Here is a 7,191-nt window from a genome sequence, read left to right as displayed (position 1 = left end):
GCATAGAAACAGATGCCAGGGGCTTTCATGCCAGAAAATCCAGCTGAAATGGTAAGCACAAGGTTCAATGTTGAACTCCTTCTCAGACAATAAGTGAGAAAACAGATTAAAAAAGAAAGTGACCTTAACCTCTGAACTCAACATGTGTCTGCACTGGTTACTGTACATGCATCTATCACACACACACACACACACACACACACACACACACACACACGCACACACACTGCCATATGCTCTATTATTTATATTCTGGGCTTCATACTGTGAAGAAAGGAACAGCATATTTTTAAGATAATACTGAATTTCATTCCAAAGTTCTGATATATGGAACAATTTCTTGAGAATGCTGTACCAAACTTCAATGGAAGTAAGCCCTAATACTACATGCTTACCAATGTTTGAAAAGCAGTTACAAAAAGTTGCTAAGAATGTGAGGAGATTAGAGAGGGTAAGGAATTACAGTCATCAGAAGGCATTATATATGTGTATGAAACTGTCCAAGAGCTTATTAAATAAAAATTATAGAAATTCAAAACACAACAAACACTACATATTTAGAGTAGTTGTAAGCTTTAAGTTAGCATAAAAATTTAAATCATGGACAAAAACTGGTATGCTCTTATTTCTTTGTGGGAGATAAGTTCATTCCATAGTAAATAACTGAAGTAAAATTTTCAACTACTGTCTCCTCTTTTTTTATCTTTTTAAAATCAATTATAATCTTTGTTTTTGAGTCTTGCCCTTATATTCTTTTCCACATGAATCTTTCCTTTCTCAGGACAAAAATGACAGCAATAGTCTGCTTCATTCAGTGTGTTTCACGTTACTTACCATCATATATAGAAGCTATGATTATCTCTTGCCATATTGTAATCCTAGAACCAAGAATTATATACCTTTGCATAAAATTTTTTCATTTCACCACCAGTAACTGTTCAAAATCTGTATTAGGTTCACGGACTGACTTAGAAAAAAAAAACTACAGCACACATGTGTTTCCACATGTTATCTTTCCTTTGAGATTATCTTGGGACCAATTAAGTTTAAATAATTCATGAAGGATTGCTCAGATAGTGGTCTATGGATTATATTCTTCTCAAAATAAAATTGGAATACTTCAATTTGTTGTCTTTCATAACTGGGTTTTTAAAACAAAATTGAAATAAATTGCACTTTCAATTTATTGGAAAAAGGATTGCAAACAGAAGAAATAGAAACTCTTACTAAAGGGCCACATTTACAGTCATCTGAAACTGATTTCTAAGAAGGAATGCAAATGGTGTACAGAAGTTCAAGGGAGAAATGACAATATGAGTGAGTCTGCACCTGGGACAGTGGTACCTCATTCAAAGATGGAGTACGTTTTCATGAATAACTGGGTATGGAAAACATTATTTTGATTTTCATGAATGAACTGTGCTCCTCCTATATAATTAGGATATCATAATTGCCAAAACAGAGTAAGCCATAAAAATATTAATTGTCTAGAAGAATCATATTCTAGAATCAAATAATTGATTTGAATCTTCTATCTATCTATCTATCTATCTATCTATCTATCTATCTATCTATCTATCATCTATCTATCTCTATCATATATCATCTGTATCTATCCATCATGGTGTTACTAAAATCTGAGGTAAATGTCTATGATTCAATCTGGCACACATCAATAATCTGAACATATTTGTATTAACACGGGTAAACCAATTTTAACAAAAGATCATTCAATAACCATAAACTTCATATGAAATTTGTTTTCCTCTTTTTTGCTCTATGTGTCTCAGACCTTGTCCAGCCACAGTCAATTCATTTTGCTGACATCTGTGTGAGTGTTATGTTTTTAAACAGGTTTATAAATACTGTCATTAGAATTAGTGACATGAAATATAAACAGAATTTAAGAATATATAGATACCTCATTATTAGACTTCTACAATTAAAATCTACAAATGAAATTTATTTACTTCCAAACAATTTCCCTTCCTTTGCTCTTCTGCTGAGCCCCTTGACTCTGAAGGACAGATGAATCAGTGGCTTTCGTACACCATAAGTACTATTTTTGGATTTATCATTTGCTCAATGGCTGTTGGAGGCATTGCAAACTGACAAAGCTGTAGGCTTTGGGATATATGCTCGATCATTCCATTTTCCAAATAGTTTGAATATTCATGGTCTCTGTCCCGCATAGATGCATGCCTACTGTAGTTGAGTCATTAAATATGCACTAGCATCTCTGAACATAGAATCACATGGCCAAACCAGAAGTCGGTTTACACGTCCAAGTAGACTCTGTCAACTGGCAGCATCATAAATCACATGGCAACAGGCAAAGATGCAACATCATCTCTCAGCTCACAAAGAAATGGCTTGGAATAATTGTCCCTAAACTCCTTCTCTTCATTCCTCTCTTTCTTTCTTTTTGTTTGGCACCATTTCAATATGTATGTTGGGCTGGATTCACCCCTGACTCTCCTGTCATCACCTTGCCTCTAGTCCCTTCAAGAATGAGACACAACCCCATTGATATAGTGAAATAATTTACTTGCAAATTAGATGTATAGAATTACAAAAGTCTCTATGAAAACAAATATAAATATCTTCCCTGTAAAATATAAGGAAAGGAGTGTTTTATTCTCAAATTTGTTCTTCCATAAAACTCAAACTATTTAAAGTAGTTTAAAGCCATTATAGAAAACAAGAAGGCCTTGTGATTAAGACCATAAGAAGACTCATTTGCAAGTTCTAGATTTTTCTCTAGCTGCTGAGGTGAAAAACAGAATGTCCAAAGAGATAAAGATTACTTACAGGGCCATACCACACTTGTTTTATGTATTTTATAAATATTCAGGATGTGAGAGAAGTTCATTTTCTTATCCTCTCAATTAGATCCAGAACATACAAGTCCTGTGATTTTTAATTCATCAAAAAAAAAATGTTTCCCTTCTTGGCACAAAAGACTATCCTGTGGACAAATAGGAGAAAATATGAACTATAGGAGGTCAGGTATTTCTATAAAAATAGTATCAAAGAGTGACACTGGTTGCCTTTTGGAAGAGAATAGAAGAGAATACAGGACATCAAGAGACATAGTTGGAGGAAAACATTCTGTGCATTTTCAGTTGAGGTCCTTAAATATATCCAGTCAAAGAACAGATAAACATAGGGAAAATGCAAAAAAAAAAAAACAACAAAAAACCCCACTGTTCCACTTTATTCACTTATAAAGTTCTTTTTCTGGTTGTCTGATTTTTCTGTACACCCTATTCTTACACCCTATCATAGAGTCTGCAGTTAAATTACTGTTATGTTGCTTATTAAAATATTATCATAAAATGATATTAATTCTCTGTTCTTTTTCATTTGTATTTCTCTTTTTATTCCATTTTCTCAATTGATTGTATTCCATGATATTTTTGGTGTCTGTGATGATTGTTACAACTTCTCCCAAAATTGAAGAGGTTAGAAATGATTTTCAAGGAGTTATCACTGAGGGAATATAGATGGTAGGAGAAAATGAAGGAAACAGGTACATCTAAGGAAAGTGATTTATTGCTGATTTGTAAATCTAAATTGAACGTGATCAGACTTGAGAAAAATATAACTGCTCTTTCACCATACATGAAGAGATGATTTGTTTTGCTACACTCTATGTGCCCAAAATAACCAGTCTAGCCATTGTGCTCTGTCTTTTTACTCCCTTTACTTTGAAATAGAGTTTTTTGAATCCATATATTTCTTCTAGGAGACTGAAGAAAATAAAGTAGGAGTTTATCTTTCCAAGATAAATCTAAGGGCAAAGTTCAATATAATTATAGCAACATTTCTAGGTTTAATGTAATTAATATTTGAAATGTGGACAGAGAAATGATGTGACACAGAGCCATCAACATTGTTTTATTTAATGAATTATTTCAAGCTTGGCAACAGAAACCATATCAAAGCCAGTTTTGTCTGTGCTACACAGTGTATGAATGCTTACTTTGTTATGTAATAATTTTGTTTGGATTAAAAGAGAAAATAAAATATCCAAAGCTAAGTACTATATTTTGCTATTTGTGGACTGTGACTGCACAAGCACTGTTAAAAGTTTGAGGAAGTTAACTATCTAGATGAGGCAAATATATATATGCCTGAGCATTTACTTTTTTAATATTTTTATTTTACAATTAACTTATTTTCACATATCTGCCACAGATTCCCCCATCCTCCCTCCTCCCACCCCCCTAATCCAGCCCCATTCCAATCTCCTCCAAGGCAAGGTCTCCCCTGAGCATTTGCTTTAAATTGTGTACAGTATTCAATCATACTCCCAGGAGATTTGAAACTTGTCCTACTTAGCATGTGTTATTCATCAAATCATCCTAAATTATCCTATCAGTGCTCAAACCACTAGTCATTTGAATTTTTTGTCCCTGAAGTTTTATTTTATCAATTTAGTTCTCTCTGCTTCTCTGTCTCTGTCTCTGTCTCTCTGTCTCTCTGTCTCTGTCTCTGTCTGTCTCTCTGTCTCTCTGTCTCTCTGTCTCTCTGTCTCTCTGTCTCTGTCTCTCTCTCTCTCTCTCTCTCTCTCTCTCTCTGTGTGTGTGTGTGTGTGTGTGTGTGTGTGTGTGTGTGTGTGTGTGTGTGTAACATGTATATCCCAGGAGGTAAAAAGAGGGAAATCACATCTTCTAGATCTGGAAATACAGGTGATTGTAAGCCACCTGATGTGGGTACTAGCAACAGACCTTGGGTCATCTGCAAGGAAATCAAGTGTTCTTAGCCTCTGAAGCATCTCTTCAGCCCTAGAAAACCTTGATGCTTCAAATTTTAATAGATCATAATCCATCTTGGAACAATTTAAGAAGTTCAAGATTTCTCTATTCTGTGACAAGTACAAATGTATGAATCAAGGTCAGTAAAATCATGTTTTCCTCTGGCGGGTTTGCAGTAGACTACAGTCCTAATGTGCCTCTACTTGAAGGCCAACAATTTTTACCATAAAACCTTTATCCCAAATCAATCAAGCAATATCTATCTATCTATCTATCTATCTATCTATCTATCTATCTATCCATCCATCCATCCGTCTATCTATCTATCTATCTATCTATCTATCTATCTATCTATCTATCTATCTATCTATCTATACACCTACCAACAATCCCTCTATTTATCCATCCACTTACCTATATTCTTTCTATGTACCTATGGACAATCACATTAAGACATTTACTATGGACCCAAGAATACAAGCCTGTAAGGTAGTGACTAAGGAGTTGCTCTTACATATTATCCTGACAATTGGATCCAATGTTTTAAACATTCAAGAAGGCAATCAAAGTAAGTGGACACCACTAAAGCGACTAACAGAGGATGGGACCAAAACAGATAAACGGTTATTGAAATCTGCCATTAACTAAATCTGTGACTTAACTAAACATCATATCTATTGTTTTTACATTTATTTTCACTTTCCTTCTTTATGTATCTCCTCATGAGTTCTACATTTAGCTTTGCTTTTTCATTTGTGTCATTCACCATTTATCAATTTTTATTCTTACATTTGATTTCCCACATAAATTTTTATCTCTCCTGTGTTTCAGATACTAGAATTTCAGCCAGAAAAAGCTATTTCTTCTCTCTCTAGTCTATTTTATGTATAGCACTCAATTATTCTCTGTACCAGTGAAAGGCTTATTCTGAAGAAAATTTCCATATATGACATGGGTACAAGCATGACTTTTCCTCAATCAGCATGTAAGAAATAAATTCTCTAACTATCTCTCACTGGGAACCATTAACAGTACAGTTCCTGTAACAGTAGTTCAGAGTCAGCTTTCTTGCCTGTAATATTAAAGATCACCTTCCATTCCCTGAGGAATACTTCAAGTTGGGGACCGTGTCTCACATGGAGCCATAAGTAGCAGCTCTTATCAAAAATAATTTAAAAAGCCTTTTCCAGTGTAGCCTGTCTACTTGTAACCATGCAGACTATAGCTCTTATTCAAACCTGTGCCCACATATGATTAACAGGGAGGAAATTCAGTAAGTTATGGATAACTCAAATCATAAAATAAAGGTACACTGTATGCTGTAAACCCTAAAATATGGCATAAGTAAACAATCAATAAAAACTGAGGTTCTTAACTTAATTTCTTTCTAAAAGTAATACTGAGAGAATTAGAAATAGAAAAAATACTACAAGTATATGTATGTGTATGTGTATGTGTATGTGTATGTGTATGTGTATGTGTATGTGTATGTGTATATGTATTCTAAACTCTAAACTGCTCATGCCAAACATCTAAAGAGCAAATGTTCAGCAGCAGACTTATACACGATGCTCAGGCTCCTGTGCCATTAGAGGATCTGTGCACATGGAAGGAAAAACAGTGCTGCCTCATTAATTTTCTTAATTTGTTCCCTCAAAGAAATGGCTTATTTACAGGAAAAAGATGACGCCAAAATATTCATAATGTGTGGAATTTGTCATTTTCTACTTCAATTGATTTTCCACTGAGGAGCTAGAACATTTCATTGGAAAAAGGAAATCTTTTTCTTTTTTTCCCACAAGAGTTTGTGTTTAGTAAATTGGATATCCATATTCAAAAAGATTACCCTAACAATATTCAAATGTACAAAGTAGGTTACCTACCTAAATATAATATTTAAAGCAAGAAAATTTTCTTTGTGATCTCAGGCTAGGTAAAAATTGTAAGATATAGTTCCAAAAGTATAAACTAAAAACCATCTTAAATATAAACAACAACAAAATCAAAAACAAAAAAAATCATATTTCAAAATGTCTTAAGAAAAGTGAAAGTGTAAATGTGGTGGTTAATATTGATTATCACATTGACAGGTTCTAGAATTAGCAGAGACAAACCTCAGGGCATATCTGTGAGGAAATTTATTAAGTTGATTGAGGTAAATGCTTCCACCCTGAATATGAGTATCACCATTCCATGGGTAGAATATTTGGCTGCATAAAACCTGAAAGTCAACTGGGCATCAGTATTCATCTCTCTACTTCTTGAATGTCTCAGACTCCTTTACAGCTTCCTGTGGTGATATTTTCCTTGTGCTCTAACAAATGAAGTTTGCCTGGAGATCAGAGTGTGGAGCTAGCCACTAGTTAACCATAGAAGCCAGGCATTGGTGGCACACATGTTTAATGCCAGTGTTTGGTATCTCATGCCTTTA

This window comes from Peromyscus maniculatus, chromosome 15, assembly GCF_049852395.1.
Source record: "Peromyscus maniculatus bairdii isolate BWxNUB_F1_BW_parent chromosome 15, HU_Pman_BW_mat_3.1, whole genome shotgun sequence".
NCBI classification, from domain to species: domain Eukaryota; kingdom Metazoa; phylum Chordata; class Mammalia; order Rodentia; family Cricetidae; genus Peromyscus; species Peromyscus maniculatus.
The sequence above is the reverse complement of the archived record's forward strand: the minus strand, read 5'-3'. Positions refer to the sequence as shown.